The following is a 21,335-nucleotide window of genomic DNA, read 5'->3' on the forward strand; positions in this document are numbered from 1 at the left end:
CCACCTTTCTCTCCAGGCTTTATGGAGTAAAACCTTTCATCATAACACTTTTGAATCATTTTGAAACGAAGCTTTGACATTTACCTTTTGACACATCAGTGCTCACAACCATGCAAGGGTTGTTCATGACGGTTGTACATTCAACTCTTTGGTGACTTATGCTCTGTGGCAGCCACCACGCTTTCTATCCGCGACTCTTGTGATGGGAGGGTTGCATGTTAACGCCCTGAAGGTTGCTCACGTTAGTGACATAATGCTGCCCACCTCAAAGGAAACTGCGTGTTGCCGGAATGGTGTAAGTGCACTCTTTCTGTAACGCAGTGATTACAGCATGCGTTATAATGAATGGTGTACAATTTACAAGGTGCATTATAGTATTATTACGTGGAAAAATATATTTCTCTCCTCTCACATGGATTGCTGCTAATCCGTTTTTTGTGGCTCTTTGTAACCTTGTTTTGATACTAATTCGTTGGTAAAGCACAGTAGGAAAAACATAAATTCACACACAAAACACACGACTTGGCTCTTTTTTTTATTACACAAAACTTGATTCTTACAATGAACCCGATGAAGGGTATTTAAACCTTTTCGACTAGCCACTCGCCTAAAATATCTTAACATGCACACACTTAACTCAGTAAACTCACACTCTAAATATAGATTGTTGTTAACACTTCATCCATCACTCAATTTAACTCAATACTTAGTTCACTCACTCTCTAATTTTAACAAACCCCTCTTCGTATGAGAATACTTACAATTTTTATCAAAAATATCCGTAGCACAAAGTTCTGTTGTTGATACTCGTCCACAAATTGGGAGAGGGAAGGGGCACAAGAATTCTAATTTCTTGATGCAAAGTATTTCAGTGGGGTAGGAGATTAATAAGAAAATTGAATGAATGAATTGTCTCAAAGGAACGACTATTGGAGCTAGTGTTGTAACTCAAGGAATATCATATCATAAGACTTGCTCGTTACATTATGGGAACTAACTATAACGCCTCATTATGGGAACTAGCTATTTGATTATTTAACACATTTGGAATTCGTTGGAGAAGGCAACATGTACATTTGAAATTCGTTGGAGAAGGTAACGTGTCATTATAGGAACTACGGGATGAATTATTATTTCCGTTACGAGGGCAAAAAATTTAACGGTTTTCAATTCCGGTTTAAAGCGAAAAAATAATTAAACTCAAAATCCAGAGCGAAACCAATTCAGAAATACCAATTTCGTAACTTCTCTGGTCATTTCTCCACATGCAGTTACAACTGCCTTCTTTACACACGTATATATAATATTATATAAATATTGAAACAGATTCTTTTACTGGAGCAGGGAAGGTTTATGAAATTTAAAAAAGAAAATATTTACGCAAAAGTCCAGGTGTTTTTATTGGCTCCCGTAGGGGGCGGCCTTTCTAATACAACATTGTACATACAGATTGTATTCAGATTGATACAACGTTTTTCTACCGTGAGACGACAGAAAAACTTGTTGTTTGGTATGCCTAGTATATTCATTCAGGCGCGGACCATAGTGTAACATTTATTAGTATCAATCGTGTTTGATTGATTAAGCATTAAATGCACATTCAGCTGGAGTCGTAGAAAACCTTCCGGACGTATCGTGACAGTAATCGTAAGTCATGTAATTTTTGCGAACCCAATCAAGTTTTCCCACTTGAGATTCATCTAGGCTTTGAAATTCCGGTTGTTCCCACCAATTGTTGGCACAGGGAAGAGATGAATTAGATGGCGCGCTGCATCCATTCACTTCAAATGATTGGTAAGATGGCGCGCTGCATCCAATTTATTTTAACTCTTCCTCCATCAGTGGCCCAGTTTTTGTTGAAAATATAATTTCAACTGCGATCGCCGATATCGCATCGGCAAAATGAAGTGAAGGAATTATAAAGGAGCCTTTGTAAGCGATCGCCGATATCGCATCGGCAAAGTCGAAGTGAAGAAATCATAAAGAAGCTTTTGTGCTTCCGACGAGCGATCGCCGATATCGCATGTCGGCAAATCGGCATATCGGCAGGTTGGAGCATCGGAGGCAGGTAGTGGCAGCAATGTAAAACATCGCCGATGAGCGATCGCCGATATCGCATCGGCACATCGCTATCGGCAATGTCATAGGGTCGGCATCTTTGACATGAGTAAAGTTGCGATGCGATGCAAATAAAGTCAATGGTTAAAGTACAAGTCTGCAGCAAATAAATTTGACGTGAAGTAAAAGTTCCTTTACCGCCAGTAAATGTCAGTAAAACAGTAAATGCAATTTACTGTGGGTTGGTAAGTTTTGGTGAAGTTTTTAATTTTGTTTCAGCGGGAGTATGGGCACAAGTAAAGGCTGATAAAAACATTTAATTTTATTGTTTTTTTTATTTTTACGGAAGCATGGCAAGTGGAAACGTATGTAAGTCCTTTTGTTTTATTGCCATGAATATATATGTAATGTTTTCTTGTGTGTGCATCGTAAGGTAGAAGAGGTATGGTAATGCACAGCAGTGCGATGTAATGAAATTGAAGAGTGAGGCACAACAGTGCGATGTATTGAACACACAACAGTGTGTAAAAAGAGAACCAGTCGATGTAATTTTGGTGTGGTAAGAAAACCATGTGTGGTTTTTGCACAAGCAGTGCATAAAGAAAATGTTGAAGTTTTTTTTTTGTAAGTCTGTGTGAATTTTGTTTACAGCAGTAAACTTATGTAACCTTTTATTACAGCAGTAAGTTGTTTTTACAGCAGTGAATGAAGATTTTACACAGCAGTGTAAAAATCATTTTGTAAAAGAGGCAGAGTATTTTATTTTGAAAATCCCTCTGAGTGAAAGAGGATGAAGTTTGTATCAGGTTTTGTATTTTAATCAATAGAAATATTTTCTTTGGCTGTGTAATACTCTGTTATGAGTAGATTTGTTTTAAAAGCTTCCCTGTGCACAAAGGTCCTGGAACAGTGGAAACAGAGCATTGGCTCTGTGGTGTTAAGAATGTCTGGTTTTGGTATTTCCCATCGAAAAATACCTAACAGTGGTATCGGAGCTAGTCCAGGCTCTTTGAAGACTCAAAGAAGCTGAAGGAAGGTGTGGTTGCAGCTGAGAAAGCTTCTCCAGCAGTGTGAAGTTTCAGCCAAAGGGATTCAGGTATTTCCCAAGTTTCTGAGTTATTATTAAAGACAGTCAGTGATTTAAAAAACACAGTCAAGTATTTGAAGCCTAGATAAGAATGGCAAAGTCAAAGAAGAAAGCCTCCAAGCCTGCTAAAAATGTGTCTCCCTCCTCTACTAAACTAGAAGGCAATCCATTAGAATACATTCTATTTCAAACCCCAAAGTTTGATGGAAACTTTGATGTATGGGAAATAATGATGAGGGCTTTCCTAATGTCTGAGGGGATTGAAGTCTGGGAGTCAGTGATTGATGACAGCAAGATGGATGAAGAATCCATGGAGTATGATGCACAAGCAGTTAAACTAATTTTGGATGGACTCCCTGATTCTGTGAAGAAGAATCTAGGAAAATATACATCAGCAAAGGATATATGGGACAGACTGCATGACCTTCATGCAAAGGGAGCACTGACCATGACAATGAGTCAAGAAGAACCCATCATAGAAGCTGAGAATGAAAAGCTTGACCTCATCAAGCTTCAAGTAAGAGAAAGGGATGAAGAGCTAGCCAAGCTCAAGAAGGAGCTTGATCAATGCAAGAGGAAACATCATGAAGAAGTCATGTCTATGACAAATCAGCTGAATGAAGCAAAGAAGCAGGCAGATGCCTTGACAAGTCAACTTGAACAAAGGCACAAGAGAGTGAACAAGCTTGTAGAAGAGATTGGACAGTACAAGGTAGAGGTCTCCTCCCTTAAGTCCGAACTACAAGAAGCCAAGAAGCAGGCACAAGGAGCAGAGAAGAAAATGGAGAGCAGTCAAGCAGAAATCTCCAAAATGAAGACAGACTTTATCTCCTTCAAAATAGTAGCAGCTGAAGCTACTCGTAGCAAGGAAGAAACTGAGGGACAACTAGCAAAGAAAAATATTGAATGTGAAAAGTTAGAAGAAGAGATTGTCCTCCTCAGGAAGAAGGTTGAAGGGATGAACAAAATGATGAAAAGCTCTCAAGCTTTGGATGACATGCTCAGCTATCACAGATGTCCATTTGATAAATCAGGACTTGGGTATGTAGCTGAACCCTCAAACAAGGATGAGGATGCTTTAAGCAAAGGAGATGTGAAGAAGCTAGAAAGAAGGTATGATGCTCCTAGTTCCAGCAAAGACAAGGAGAAAAATGAAGGCTGCAATAGAAAAGATCCTGCTCCAAGTAGGAAACCAGCTCCAAGAAGAAATGTAGCTGATGTCAAAGAGACAAGAGGCAATGGTGATCATCAAAGGATATCAAGGCAGCAAGGCTTCAGAAGTGCATCAAGGAAACCTCCATCTCCCAGGTACCAAAGTTCATTTTATGGTTATTGTTATGCTTGCTCAAACTTTGGTCATATGGCAAAAGACTGTAGAACATTTCATGGAGATAGATGTTGTGGTCCCCGACAATCTCCAAGAAATAATTTCACAAGAAGAAATCATGAATCTTTATTCATGAAGAATGTTGAATGCTTCAAGTGTCATAACATTGGGCATATGGCACGTGACTGTAACTTGACATGGGCCCTTACACAAGCTAGACCCATGCAAAAGAAGAAAGTTACACAAGTATGGAGAAGAAAAGAAATACAGTGTGAAAGCCCCTTAAGCAACGCAGCGGATCTAAATTTATTTTGAGAAGAGTCTGCCAAAAGAAGACAAGCACACATTAAAGGGGAGCTTGTAATTTTTGTTGCTGGACTGTATTAACAGTCATTTGTTGATGGAGGATGTATTGCAGCACAGCAGTTGCAAATGAAATCTTTGTTAATCCCTCTGAAAGGTAATATGCATCAGTGATGAAATCAGCAATGTTTTTGTTTTGTGTTCATGCAATATGCACAGAAATGCATAAGGAAGAAAAAATGGCAGCGCTGAAATGTAAAGAGCAGCAGCGAGATAATAGAAAAATGCAAAGCATGGAAACCCTCACAGCAGTGGGAAGATAGAACATGAACAACAGTTTGAAGTTTTTTTTTTTGTGGTGCACATGCATTGAAATGCATAGCAATGGAAGGTAGTTTCCTTCTATGTAATGTGATAGAACACACTCACAGCAGATTGAGTGTAATGCACAGCAGATGAAATGTTTTGTATTGGGAATGAAAATGCAAAGCAGTGAGAAGAAAATGAGAAGAAGGCAAAACGCAGCAGAACGTAAATGCCCAGTGGCTGAGAATGCAATGAAATTTCTCACACAACAGTAAAAAAAATGTAATGTTTTTCTTCATATGCAATGCAGCATGCAAAGAAATGCATAAAGAAAAGCAGGGACAGCAGATTTTTAATGCACATGGATGAATGAGAATGTGTATGGCAGCAGAAAAATGAAAGGAACTGCACAGCAGTGCATTGTGTAATTAAAAAAATGAAACTGAAGATTGTGTGAAGCAAGGGTGCATAAGAAAAGGTAGCAGCCCGTGTTATTTTTTTGTGGAGAATGAAGTGCCAAAAGTATGGGCACACAGCAGTATGTTGAAACAAAAGGCAGCGACAGTGCAAATTGCAGAGGCAACGCAGCAGCGAATAAAAACCCAGGGATGACAGTCCATGGTTATGGGTATGGACAGCAGTGAATATGAAAAAATGCAGCAGCAAGAAGTTTTGAACAGCAGCACATGCAAAAGAAATTTTCCTTACAGCAGTAAAGGTAAATGTAATGAATTTGTTGTTCATTTGAATTGAAATGCAACACCAGTGAGTGTGTTGGTTGCATCTGAAATGCAAGTGAGACACAGCAGAAGTATGATTGTAATGAGTGAAGGGGAGCACGCAGCAGCGTGAAGAAAAGTTTTCCCATTGTGAAGAAGGGAAGCACGCATAAGTGCGCAAGTAAGGAATTCTCACACAACAGTGTGAATGTGAGAAAGGGAAGGCACAGCAATGCAGAGTTTGCAAAGAAATGTAAGTGAAGTGCAGCAACACAACAGCAAGTGAAGACACAGCAGTGTGGGATAGACACAGTAAAGAAGATGGCACAACAGTGCAGCAAAAAAAAATATATGCATCAGCTTAGGAGAACATTGTAATGAGTTTGCACACACAGCAGTGCAATGTTTGTTATGGAACTGCATTTGAAGCAGTCATTTGGTGAATCCCTCTGTTCAGAGGAAGATGCTCTCTAGCATAGTTTGGTAGATCCCTCTGTCATGAGGAAGGTGCTCTTCAGCACATTGTAATGGTGAATCCCTCTGTCATGAGGAAGGTGCTCTTAAGCACAGTTTCAGGTGAATCCCTCTATTAAGAGGAAGACAACTTTGTTTGTTTATGAACTGCAGCAGAAGCAGTTGGTGAATCCCTCTATGCGAGGAAGATTGGTGAACCCCTCTATGTGAGGAAGATATTCTTGTAACAGCAGTTAGTGAATCCCTCCAAGTGAGGAAGTGTTTGGGTATGACTGAATGCCCGACAGTTGAAATTAAAGGGGAGTGTTGAAAATATAATTTCAACTGCGATCGCCGATATCGCATCGGCAAAATGAAGTGAAGGAATTATAAAGGAGCCTTTGTAAGCGATCGCCGATATCGCATCGGCAAAGTCGAAGTGAAGAAATCATAAAGAAGCTTTTGTGCTTCCGACGAGCGATCGCCGATATCGCATGTCGGCAAATCGGCATATCGGCAGGTTGGAGCATCGGAGGCAGGTAGTGGCAGCGATGTAAAACATCGCCGATGAGCGATCGCCGATATCGCATCGGCACATCGCTATCGGCAATGTCATAGGGTCGGCATCTTTGACATGAGTAAAGTTGCGATGCGATGCAAATAAAGTCAATGGTTAAAGTACAAGTCTGCAGCAAATAAATTTGACGTGAAGTAAAAGTTCCTTTACCGCCAGTAAATGTCAGTAAAACAGTAAATGCAATTTACTGTGGGTTGGTAAGTTTTGGTGAAGTTTTTAATTTTGTTTCAGCGGGAGTATGGGCACAAGTAAAAGCTGATAAAAACATTTAATTTTATTGTTTTTTTTATTTTTACGGAAGCATGGCAAGTGGAAACGTATGTAAGTCCTTTTGTTTTATTGCCATGAATATATATGTAATGTTTTCTTGTGTGTGCATCGTAAGGTAGAAGAGGTATGGTAATGCACAGCAGTGCAATGTAATGAAATTGAAGAGTGCGGCACAGCAGTGCGATGTATTGAACACACAACAGTGTGTAAAAAGAGAACCAGTCGATGTAATTTTGGTGTGGTAAGAAAACCATGTGTGGTTTTTGCACAAGCAGTGCATAAAGAAAATGGTGAAGTTTTTTTTTTGTAAGTCTGTGTGAATTTTGTTTACAGCAGTAAACTTATGTAACCTTTTATTACAGCAGTAAGTTGTTTTTACAGCAGTGAATGAAGATTTTACATAGCAGTGTAAAAATCATTTTGTAAAAGAGGCAGAGTATTTTATTTTGAAAATCCCTCTGAGTGAAAGAGGATGAAGTTTGTATCAGGCTTTGTATTTTAATCAATAGAAATATTTTCTTTGGCTGTGTAATACTCTGTTATGAGTAGATTTGTTTTAAAAGCTTCCATGTGCACAAAGGTCCTGGAACAGTGGAAACAGAGCATTGGCTCTGTGGTGTTAAGAATGTCTGGTTTTGGTATTTCCCATCGAAAAATACCCAACAGTTTTCCCCGTTCCAAAGGGTGGAGAGGATCCTCATGGGTCGACTATTTGGATATGGGATGCCCACACCTTCATTGTTTTTGAATACCCGGATAGGGATAGAATCAACCCAAAATCTGCCCACAATATGCAAAATATACATATATTACAATACAAACAAAGACTAGAAATAAATTCATGATCTGTTTCAGTTATAAAGAATAAGCACATACACGATTTGATTGTGGTTCCAAAGAATTGAATAGTTATGGAAGTCCGCTGTGGGATCAAACCACAGATGCAATCTTTGTTCTCTATTCCCAACGCCATTCGCAAAGACGTTTGTTTGTAGAGTGTACGGACTTCCCGGCAGATTCCTCAGAAAATCGTAGTCAAGTTCATCGTGAGAAGCCGCATCGGACGACATCTGAATGAAAAATACCAACATTAATATATTGAAGTTTTAATTATCTATGTCGAAAATTGGGTTCAAGTACTGTAATTGATAATGAATCTTCATTCTTGTGTCAAAATAGCTAGTTACATAATACGAAGTGACTGTTCCTGCCGAGTTTCCAGACACCAGCTTAATACTCATGCTCAAGCTGCCGAAGAGGTATTCATCTTTGGACTGAAAACCAGAACCTGGTGAACAACTAGAATTATTATTACAATTCTCAGCATTCAATACATTTATGTCCATAAAAAAGAAATATTGTACCTGAGGCTTTATCCATAGTGAGCTGCGCTGTTTGGCCATTATTCAACAATTGAAAGGTTCCCCATGAAATATCGAAATTGTCGTTGAAGCTGGAGGATTCTACGGAGGACAGAATCAGATTCGCATCTGACAAACAAGCCGACACGAGTGAATCCCCTGCCCTCTAAATATATGATGCAGAAATCTAACTTGGAGCCCTGTAACACCTCTCATAATCAATACGAGAGAAGAATTATCAAAATAAATGACATCATAGAACAGCCGGCTGTCGCGCAGTTATCTAAATGAGTACTCCATGCTGGATTCCTTAATCCTGTGATTGGGCGGGTATTACGAACTACACTTCAAACTACGACGGTCCGGTCCTCATTGAATTAATTGTAAATATGTCAGTAAATCCGAAGGATGTGTCTGCATATCCGTGGTATGGCGTTTTTAATAAGTTAGTTAACCGTAAATTTGTGAAAAAATCAAAGACCTTATTCACATTGAGAGCGAATGACATTCCTAATAAACTGATCAAAGTATTCTCGAATTAGAAGATTTCATTGACCCTTCGGTTGGCACCGAACTTACAAAAACTTTTAATGAACTCCAACTCAATAATTATGAAGCTATGAGTTTGGTAGTCCATCCAATTTATACTATGCTTCTTTTGTCTGATAGTGGCTCTCAACAGATTTGATTAGACGCCTACTGTGCATTATAATACCATTAATGAGTCATTCGATCGAATTTCCTAGGCTGTCCAAGATGTAACGTTTCAATCATTTGAACATGCTTAATTTTTTAGAGTGGTCTGTCTTCTAGAGCTGGCAAACACATAATAATTTTGTTTGTAACAAGCTTCTGATTATTATTTGGGTGAAATATTGGATTAATTTGAAATTATTTCAGATTATCTTGAAATATTGGATTAACTTTAAATGATTTCTGATTAGCATGAAATCTTGGACTAACTTGAAATTATTATCAATTATATTTTCACTTATTCAAGTAATTAATTTTATGATAATATTGTCGTATTAAATTTTATTAATTAAATTAACAAATAATATCTTAAAAATAGAAAGAGATAAGTGAAAAGCAAACTAAGATTTATTCGAGATTTTACTATTGCTCTAACTCACCTACTTACAAAATGAAGAAATTCCATAAGAACGTTACAAACAATAATGAGAAACCTCACTCAACCAAAACTTCTAAGTGATCTAGTTCATTCCTTCCTCGGAAATAAATACAAGTTAATCCAAGATTTCACGCAAACAACAATCGGAAGTCTAACGCAACCTAAAGTATTAACTGCTTGCCAGCTCTACAAGGCAATATCTTTCTAAAAATTATTGCGCCTGTTTTTTCAGTATAAATAACACAGATTCCCTATAACCAACAATAAGCTACATAGTGTTCGATTGTCTTGGAAATTAGATAGTTCCTGAAATGACTCGTCAACAGCCAATGATTGCACCTGCTTTTATGTATAAATAACACAGATTCCTTAAAACCAACAATGTTACATCGTCTACCATTGCTTTGGAAATTAGATTGTTCCAGAAATGGCTTCTCAACAACCATTCTAATACATGGCTATTAGCTTTACAAATTCTTAGTGTAGTTTTAATTTTTTATTATATTTGGTGAGGTATAGTTTTAAGTACTTAGTTTTGTTTTGAGGGTGTATTAATTTGTTTTTATAAAAAAAAATATGTTATTTATTCATAGTTTAATATTGAAATATTTTTATTTTTTTCATTATTATTTAAATCTATTTATTTGTAATGTAATTAATTGAAATGTTATTATAGGTTGTCTAGTAATTAGTTATTAATTTTTTGTTTTTAGTTTTTTTTTTATTTTGACTTTCTTCTATTTTCTATTATTCCATTTTCATGACTTTTACCATTTTTTCTCCATATTTGAATTTAAGATGATTTATTATTATATTAAAAACATATTTCAATAATATTTAATTATAAAAAATTATATATTAATATAAAATAAAATACATAAATATATATATAATACACATATATATTAAAGTATTATAAGTTAATATAAACAATATTAGTTAATAGCATTTTTTAATTTTTGGAGATGGCATTTAATGATATAGTGTTTAATTAGTTGTTTTATTTTTGTTATGAAATTTTCATGTCTATTGTTTTTTAGTTTAATTATGCCATAAGGCGTTCTCCTTTGAAATCAACTCCCCTCTTACCTTACCTTTATTGCTATGATCTGTCTGATTTGATGTTAGACGATTAAAATGTTTGTGACCATTAGATTAAAGTTCTCGTTATCATTAAAACTATACCTATAGTACCTCCTTGAAACCATATAAATAACTACTTCGTAGATTTTTTGAAACACTGTTCTACGATCCTTTCATTCCGCACTGAACCAGACATCCTTCCAGGCATGATCCCTTAAGATCATTCTAGGAAGTAAGCACCATAAAGCCATAGAGCGACCATAGACTATAAATAATAAGTCTATATACGAGTTTCTCTCTATAGAGGAGACGCCAAAAGGAGGGGACCAAAGCCAAGTTGTTTGAGTTAGGTCACACTGCAAATGAGAATTATGAGTCCTCAAGCTGTTGAATGCCTAACTCAATAGAATCCTGCTGCAAGTAACCGATGGCTCTCCCACGGAGGAAACCATTGTTTTTAGTTTTTAATGATTTTGGGTTTTTACTGCGAGGAGTTCCGTGACAGAAAACTGGAAATTGCTGGGAGTTCCTTGACAGAAAACTGGAAATCGCTGAGGTTTCTCATTTTATGCAGGATCTTGAATGAAATTTGTTGGGCACTGTGCAGGTAAATTTCAAAATGGAGTGGGTAATCTCGAAACGATTGTTTTTAATTTTTAATGATATTTTTTTAATGCTTTTGGGTTTTTACTGCTAGGAGTGATTTTGGGTTTTTACTGTGAAGAGTTCTGTGATAGAAAACTGGAAATTGCCAGGAGTTCCATGACAAAAAACTAGAAATTGCTGAGGTTTCTCAGTTTATGCAAGATCTTGGATGAAATCTGTTGGGCACTGTGCAGGTAATTTTCAAAATGAAATGGGTAGTCTTGAAACGACTGTTTTTAGTTTTTAATAATTTTTTGTTAATGATTTTGGGTTTTTACTACCAGGAGTTCTGTGACAGAAAACTGGAAATTTCCAAGATTTCTGTGACGGAAAATAGGTAATCGCTGAGGTTTCTCAGTTTATTTTGATGTATACTTCATTAATTTGTCCTCGAGAGCTGTCAGAAGAAGAGGTTGTCTGGTGGTTCTCAAAACATATCTACATATCTACAGCAAGAGGGCACCAATCTTACCTTTAACAATCGCACTCCAAAAATAAAAAATCATTGGCCTTGTGAAGCAAACCAAAGAACCACTTAAATCTGGTGAGGACAACTGAACACCATCAGGCACATTCATGTCTCAATCATGTACACCATGTCTGGTTAATACTCTCTTCCTTGACCCGCTAGTTTGTGGTTCACCGATTGGGACTTCCTTGATTGGTTTCACACCTCAATTTTCAGAGTTAACATTAGGATTTGCATGAAATTTTCTCAAATTTCAAACCCATGTATCATCCCCTTTTCACATGCTGACAATAACTACATGATGTGTACAATCAAAAGTTACAACTTCCATCTCATTTCGAGTGGGCATGCCGAATTCATTATTATTGGTTGCTTCCTCTAACAATGTAGCTTTAGAATGATTTTCATGATAAACTTTAGGCAGACCCATTGTCTAATTATTATCACTTGAATTTTTTGGATCCCTTTGTGATTCTAACTGAGCATGTGAACCATTCCCCATGCCCATTTCAGTCATTGCTCGTTCCTCATCCAAAACAGAAACCTTATCTCCATGCGATTCTTCAGGTTTTATAGCTTGATTCATGTTAAATCTTGTCTTTGCTTCCTTAGATGCCTTTAGTTTAGAGGTCAAACTTGAATTTACACCCCAATCACTGGAGTTGACTGGCTTAGTAGACTCACAACACTGAGTTATTTCGCAATAAGGATTGTTGTAAGAGGGCCGATCGTTGTTGGAACATTCGTATGTGCCATTAGAACCCTGTTCTTGGGCCCATGTTCTTGGGCCCAAGCATTATGCATAATATTTCCAATTTACTTTTTTTTCAAGTGAAATGATTTTTTTTTGCTAAATGCTTAGTATCTTTCTTCTTGAATATGGACACAGGGATGTTCTTTTTCTGTAATTCTAGGCGGAGCATGTGATTTTTGGATTTGTTGTGGAAACAGATCAGTTTTATTCTTCCATTTGACCATTGTAAAAGTGGCGACAATGATGCATTGAAGGGTTTAGTTATGTCCATGTCTAAAGATGAGAAGAAGCAACATGTTTGCATTCCACTCCACGCATGCAATGTGTATTCAATTCAAACATGTGATCTCCATCATGGAAAAGAAACCATCGCTTAATGACTTTAAGTAGAACTGTTTGGCGAGGTAAAAAATCTTCCATATCTCAAGGCTTTTCAGTATTGTTTATTATCTATGCCCTGGAGATGAAATTAAATTTGCAGGATGCCTCATTTTGTCTAATAATTCAACACATTTTTGTGTGCTGACTGTTGGAGGAAAATAATCACTGAAATAATATGTGTTTTAGAAGAAGAGTTTAATAGATGACAACCAATAAAATGTATAGCTGCACAGCTTTGTTGAATTTTACAAAGAGAGGTTGAGATTGAGATCTTGATATGCTAGATAAAGTGAATTAATCTACACCATAAGCAATCTTTTCTTCCACATGCATGCAAAATAATTGAATCCATGCTTCTTTAGTATAGAGAGTTCCCTTGTTCTTCCTTCTTGGATGTGATACTGCAATGCAGATATTGCTAGACAACTCTCCTCTTCATTCTTGCAATTTTTAAGATAAATGGAAGTTTTGTAAATTATACATAGAGAGGCCAAGATGTCAATCGGTAAGCTAGATAGTGAGTTGATCTAGCTAGATAGTGAATTGATCTACTCCATGAGCAATACATTCTTGCACAAGTATTTAGAAGAATTGAAGTTATGCATATTTGGTCTATCCAGAGATGAACCATTCCCCATGCCCATTTAAGCCATTGCCCATTCCTCATCCGGAATATATACAAAATATCTATGCACATCTTCAGGTTCTGCAGCTTGATTCATGTTAAATATTGTCTTTGCTTCCTTAGATGCCTTCAGTTTAGGGGTAAAAATTGAATTTACACCCCAATCATTGGAGTTGACTAGCTTAGCAGACTCACAACACTGAGTTTTTTCGCAATAAGGATTGTGGTAAGAGGGCCGATAGTTGTTCGGAGATTTAGATGTGCCATTAGAACCTTGTTCTTAGGCCCAAGAATTACACATAATATTTCCAAAATAGAAACACTGAGCATAAATGTTTTGGCATTTAGGTTGGTCAATTTATTTTTGAAGATGAAGAGCAACATTTTTCCAAAATCATCTAGAACCCCTCCTTCTGCAAACATTCAGATGTGCCATTGGAACCCTGTTCTTGGGCCCAAGCATTACGCATAATATTGCCAAAATAGAAACACATAGCATAAATGTTTTGGCATTTAGGTTGGTCAATTTATTTTTGAAGATGAGGAGCACCATTTTTCCAAAATCATCTAAAACCCCTCCTTGTGCAAATCCATTGGGAACAGGTAAACCATTTATATTATAATTTGATAAATTGCCTTGACACTCATCTAATTTTGTGCATCTCTTGCTTTTATGAGGTCCTTTCAGAAGTGGTAATGATAATATACATGTTTGGATGCAGGATTCACTGGTGATGAATCCAAACATTGCCTTAGTAAGTTTTCAAACTTCCATTTATATTCTTATATTGCTTATGCATTTGTATTTTGGTTAAATAAGGATTTATATGTCCAGATGCATCTCAAGTTAATGTTTAGCATCTCAAGTTAATGTTTAGTCAGTCCTTTCCCAACACTTTCTGAAATCAAGCAGAATCTCACCATGGATTCTTTTATCTTTAGGAAGATGTTTTATATTCAATTACTGCTAACATGGACTACGAGGACATGCCTGATTTCATTATGATGGAGGATGTTACAGGTGTCAATGCAGGTAGGCATTTTGTTATTGTCTGCTTGCTTTCTTTCTAAGAAATCTTAAGAGTTCCATGATATCTAATTTATAGTTGAGAAAATCAACATTATCTAAATCGATGCCATATTTATGAGTTATTTCTTTCTTGCATGTAAAAAGAGATATTTTTGAACATATAGACATAAGCGTCAACATCTGATATCTTCTTGGCTATTACAATTTTACTTTTTTTTCTATTGAAATGATTTTTTGTTTTGCTAAATGCTTAGTAACTTTATTCTTGAATATGGACATGGGGATGTTCTTTTTCCGTAATTATGAGTGGAGCATGCGATTTTTGGATTTGTGGTGGAATCAAACCAGTTTTATTCTTCCATTTAGCCATTGTAAAAGTGGCGACAATGATGCGTTGAAGGGTTTAGTTAAGTCCATGCCTAAAGATGAGAAGAAGAAACATGTTTGCATTCCACGCATGCAATTTGTATTCAATTCAAACATGTGGTCTACATCATGGAAAAGCAGCCACCGCTTAATGACTTCAAGTAAAACTGTTTGGCAAGGAAAAAAAGCTTCCATATTTTAAGGCTTTTCAATATTGTTTATTATGTATGCCCTCGAGATGAAATTAAATTTGTAGGATGCCTCATTTTGTCTAATAATTCAACACATTTTTGTGTGTTGACTTGGAGGAAAAGAATCCCTAAAATAATAAGTGTTTTAGAAGAGGAGTTTAACAGATGACAACCAATAAAATGTATAGCTGCACAACTTTTCTGAATTTGACAAAGAGAGGTTGAGATTGAGATCTTGATTTGCTAGATAAAGTGAATTAATTTACACCATAAGCAATATTTTCTTCGACATGCATGCAAAAGAATTGAATACATGCTTTTTTAGTATAGAGAGTTCCCTTGTTCTTCTTTCTTGGATGTGATACTACAGTGCAGATATTGCTAGACAACCCTGCTCTTCATTCTTGCAATTTTTAAGATAAATGGAAGTTTTGTAAATTAGACATAGAGAGGTCGAGATGTCGATTGGTAAGCTAGATAGTGAATTGATCTACTCCATGAGAAATACATTCTTGCACAAGCATTTAAAAGAATTGAAGCTATGCATCTTTGGTCTATCCAGAGAGTTGCCTTTGTACTTTTTCCTTTGTCGAGTTACTAGCAGTGCAGAGATTGCTAGGACATTCTTGGTATTTCTTTGAGGTCTCTTTGCTTGAAGAATAGATCGAGGATTGCTAGATAACTTGGACTAAATCATATACACTTCTATTATATGATTGAATGAGCTATTTAGCAAACCTCAATCTACTTCAAGCCAAGAGATCTTAAAGAGTTATCAAGAATGTGCTAGCAATCTCTGCACTGATAGTAACATGTCAAAAGCAACTCTCTAGGTAGACCAAAAAAGCATAACTTCACTTCTTTTACTTGCTTGGCCATAAATATTTCTTTTTCATTTCTGTCAATTACAATTTCTTACCTTATTCACAATACCTTGAGACTTTTCTCATAGACTTAATTCATAGTTTCAGTTTTGTGATATGTTATAAGAAAATATATCTTATTCATTCTCGTGACATAAAATCTCTTACCGTGTTCAATCTATGAGAGCATGTAGCATTTTCCACAACACAGATTGTGTGAAGGGAAATCTAGGTTGTATTCCTAGCAATGTTGCAAACATTGGCATCGGGATAAAATCTGCAAGGGTCCGAAAAACCAAAAAATCGGGAAAATCAGACATCGGAAAAATCAAGATAGCATCAAAATATTAGGAAAAATATCGGGAAACATTGGCTAGGAAAAAAAATCATAGGCCAAAAATTCATGATTTCGAGATAAAATAGGGACATTACATCGAGTAGGCCAAAACATCGTAGGCCAAAAAATCATGATTTCGAGATAATATAGGGACATTACATCGACTAGGCCAAAAAATCATGATTTCGAGGTAAAATAGGGACATTCTCAAGATGTTCACAACACTAATTCTAAGTTTCTATACTTGTAGTTGCAAGTTTTTTTTATCACTTCTTCAGGTTTGGGAATGAACTATAGTTGTCTGAATGCAAACAATGGTCGTATGCATACAAACAAGTATATCCATGAGCTTTTTTGTATCAATTCTTCTAGTATGAAATTGAATTATAGTTGTATGAATGCAAAATGACCATATGCATCAAAACATGCATGTGCATGAACTTGAGTTTGAAAAAATTTTAGGTGTAGGACAATGCTGAATTATGGATTTTAGATACAAGGAATAATTAGTAACATGCTGAAACAATGGAGAGTTAGTTTATATGGGTTACAAACAAGTATATCCATGAGCATTTTTGTATCAGTTCTTCTAGTATGAAATTGAATTATAGCTACATGAATGCAAATGCCCATATGCATGAAAACATGCATGTGCATGAGCTTGAGTTTGAAAAAAATTTAGGTGTAGGAAAATGTTGAATTATGGATTTTACATTCAAGGACTAATTAGTAACATGCTGAAACAATGGAGAGTTAGTTTATATGGGTTTATGCTCATATCCTACTGATGAAGGAAGAATATACTTGGGAACAAGACTAAAAGACAATAACTTACAAAGCTACACTATTGTATGATTGGTGGGATATGAATCTAACAACTTTGAAATTACTTTTAGTTCACATTAACATGAAATTCTAATGCAGTCAAGCATTAACAGCAGTGTCTGCTGCTTAGTCATCTCCTTATAGTGTCTAGTTAATTGTAATCTCAAATGTGCAAAAGCAATTGAAGGCTGATGCTGGAAAGGATTTTAGTGATTTTCTAAGGTTTTTGGGCAACTCATTTGCCCTTCCTCTCTTCCCTCCAAACCTATCCTGCACTCAAGGAAACCCATTCCAGAATAGGAGTTGTGCTCTTTGTTTGTTTGTTTGGACATGAATCATTTTTGCAGCAGAGGAAAATGGTTCCACCTATATGTTGTAACCTGGTCCCATGGAAGGAAATGGCCAAGTGCAAATCCCCTTTTCTGGAATCAAACACAATCCCTTCACATGAAAGGGTTGAGTGCCGACCCCTGATTCTAGAATCCAACCCAATCCCTTGACAGGAAATGGATCTGATTTTGGAATCACCAAAATTCAAATATTTGGGTGACGATCCTTGTTTCCTAAATCTAACATGAAGGTGGAGCATAAGTTCCACCTCCTATAGGTGATTCTAGTAACTGTGGGTGGAACCATTTACCTAGAGGTTTTATTGAACTTTAAATATACACCAGAATAGGAGTTGTTTTGTTTCGTTTTTTTTGGTTGGGATAGGATACCTTTTCCGGAAAATGGAAATGATTCCACCTTTGATGGAAACAATTTGGTGCAGATCCCTGATCATTTGACAAGAAATGGTTCTGATATTGGAATCTCTAAAATTTAGATATTTTAGTGTGGATCCCTAACTATTTAATCTGACCTGAACATAGAGCATGAGCACCACCTCCCACAGGTGACTCTGGTGACTATGAGTGGAACTATTTACTTTCCCTTTATGTCTCTCTGATGCATGTGTATTATAGTATATATAGCTTAAGAAAGTGCTTTGTTTCACAGGAGATGTATGCTCTGGATTGTTAATAAAACTAGACTATTAGGTGGAATTATTTTACCTATATGTTAACATTTTCTTAATCAGTTGTCCTTGAGAGGAGTCCACATTATTATGTTCCATGTCTCTCTAATTCATGTGTATTATAAAATTTCTATTTCTTTATCTGGTCTGTTTTTATTTGTTTTTGACATTCTTAGAGTTTCTGGTCTTTAGGTGTTTATTCCTAAGGGGACTTCATGATTCATTTAGCGGGATTGAATGATAAAAAGGAGTGGGTCAAGAAGATTCTAGAGAAACTCGAGGAAGAGAAGAGCACATTTAACGATGGAATTGTCAATGATTTGAGCATCTTCATTTTTGAATGTGCATATTTTCGCTGCTAAATTAACCTATTCTTTTTTGCGGGTAGTTCATATCCAATTCATTCATTCTTTTTCCAGTGGAGGGAGGCTCTTATCTGCGATGTTCATTTCAATTTCAGACTTCCTAGGTATGATGAATTCAACTTGAGGATTTTTCTAGAACTAGTTTAAAAGATAGCAACTCCATATAGTCGCTTGATATGCATGATATTTGATGAGTATTTTTTTGGTTTTCCTCTGACAGCTTGTTTTTTTCCATGGTTGCCAGGTTTACAAGTTGATTATTTGTGATGAAGCCTTGTATCTATATCATTGATTTAACCATGTCCTACTTTGTACACTATATTCTTTTGGTATATCACGAGTGGTTATTGTTTTTATAAATTGAAATTTTGTACCTGAATTTTTGTTGTCAGAAATATGTGAAAACCCTGTGGACTGTACTTGCTATTTATTGTGACTTGTGGGACACTTTTACTACGCTTGAAATGATAAGGTTGTTTTATTAATATGGAGCAAAGCCAATCACCCATCATTGAATACATGGAATGCTACTTATAAGTAATGCCTAAATGGAACTACCTAGACTCGATTCCAAATATTCCTTCCATAAAAAAGATCAATTGTAAGGTGATGCCCCCCCTTTAAGGGTATTTTGTTATAATCAAATAAAGGTAAAGGTTTCCTATCTGATTCTTTGTATCTTGTGTGTGATTTTATATTCAAATATATTGAGGTACTTAATAGATAATAACTTGGATAACACTTTCCTTACAAAGAGCGAGTGTTAGAATTTTACCTTTGTTATTTTAAACGTGTTCATCCTTCAGCAACACAACAATACACTGCAATATCCCCTAAACGGAGAAGCATACCCAGCAACAACCTTGGACTGTGTGCAGATGGGTTAAAGGTGTAGTCAAAATCAAAATCAACATGGTGCAAAAGTGATGGTGGAGTTTACATTTCTGAAGGTATTTCTCCTTCAGCATTATTTCATCTCAACAGATCCGTGGAACTACATAGACTCGATTTCAAATATCCTCACAAAGCTTCAGTGAACTGCATAATACAACTGGTGGATTTTTGTCACAATTATGTTCTTGTGAAGGGAATTAATGAGAAAGGTTGACTTATTCAAAACAGGGGAACAATGGATGGATCACTAAAAAAAATTATTACTATAGATTTGAGAATGCATATTTTGCTGGAAAAGGGCTGTGAAAATGCTTCATAGCTTCAATGGCAGAACCATCAGTGCCAGTTTTGCAATAGAAGAAAAGAGGGATATTGTTTTCAAGAGGAAAAAGGATCACTATGCTCTTTTGGGTGTTTCTTATCACGCCTCCTGCAATGATATCAGGGTTGCATATAGAAGGCTGGCACTGATATACCACCCCGATGTCATGCCTCTACACCAGCTTGAGACAACCACTGACCTTTTTTCTGAGATAAATCAGGCTTATGATACTCTGTCTCATCCACAAAAGAGAAAATCATATGATGATTTGCACCTCATACTCAAGTTTGACACTGCCAAGACTGTAGCATCCCCATCCTCATTTGGGCATTGGAGAGGAAGGAATTGGGAAACAGATCAATATTGTGGTTGAGGGGGAGTTGTGACCATGTTCTTATTTCTAACTCTAGTGTGTGGATTTTGGTTATGTATTAGACATGAATAAGACCTGTAAAGACCTATTTCCAGGTCTTTATATTGTTCTTTGTCGTGGTAATAAATGTTGATTGAATGATCTTGGACATTGTAAATATATAATTTTGAAACATTATAATGATGTGTGGAGATTGCATCGATTTTACAAGACACTTCAAGCTACTAGTTCCTTTTCTATTGCCTTACTGCGTTATCTTTGTAACATCTGGTGCAAATGCTAGTTAAGTTATGTTTAAGCTAAGGGGCAAGTACTAGCTACTATGTAACCCTTGTTAAATTTATGAAACTAATCATATTTTTACTAGTTAAACATATTGCTACCTTAAATGTCATAAATATGAATAATCATGCTAATGCAAAAGTTTTATTAAATTCATGAGACTAATCTTAAGTTTACCGGTTAAACATATTTCTAGTTTTATTAAATTCATGAGACTAATCTTAATTTTACCCGTTAAACATATTTCTACTTTGAATGTACTCATGAATAGTGATGCTCTCACGACAGCTTTTTGTGGCATAGTACAAAGTAAAAAACGAATTATCTTTAGTAAAAAAATTTCAAAACTTTTCCGAAATTAATTATTATGAAAACCATTTGATGATTTAATACCTTTAGAACGGTTCAGAGAAGATAACTTCTCATTATGGAACCACCGAATGAAATAATACCTATGTTATTTGTGTTAAGAGGGCAAAAAATATAATGGTTTTCAATTTCTGTTTAAAGCGAAAAAAGAACCAAAATCAAAATTCAGAGCGAAACCAATTAGAAATACCAATTTCGTAAATTCTCCTTTCGTCCTTTCTGCACATGCAGTTACAACGACCTTATATATATATATATATATATCTATATATATATATATATATATATATATATATATATATATATATATAAATCTTGAAAAAAGATGATTTTACAGGAGGAGGGAAGTTTTTTTTTTTCAGAAATCAGATACTGTCATAGGATCATAGGATCAGAACCACATGGATGTCAAGAAAGATCAAAACATTGAGCGCATAGCGCCAAAAGATCTCCAGGGGAGATATCCAACAAAAGCAAGATATAAATAGATCTGGATACAACAATAATGCCACATGAGAAGGAAACATATGATGCCAGGACAGATATTAAT

The 21,335-nt window shown here is 35.9% G+C and overlaps 1 pseudogene; it reads right to left on the reverse strand.

Moving 5' to 3' along the window:
• Positions 1-1,581: 1,581 nt before the first annotated feature.
• On the reverse strand, positions 1,582-12,376 carry LOC149247313 (xyloglucan endotransglucosylase/hydrolase protein 24-like; annotated as a pseudogene).
• Positions 12,377-21,335: the final 8,959 nt, after the last annotated feature.

Source organism: Pinus tabuliformis, chromosome 7, assembly GCF_031772625.1.
Source record: "Pinus tabuliformis cultivar Carrire ecotype Pingquan chromosome 7, CPIR1, whole genome shotgun sequence".
NCBI lineage: Eukaryota > Viridiplantae > Streptophyta > Pinopsida > Pinales > Pinaceae > Pinus > Pinus tabuliformis.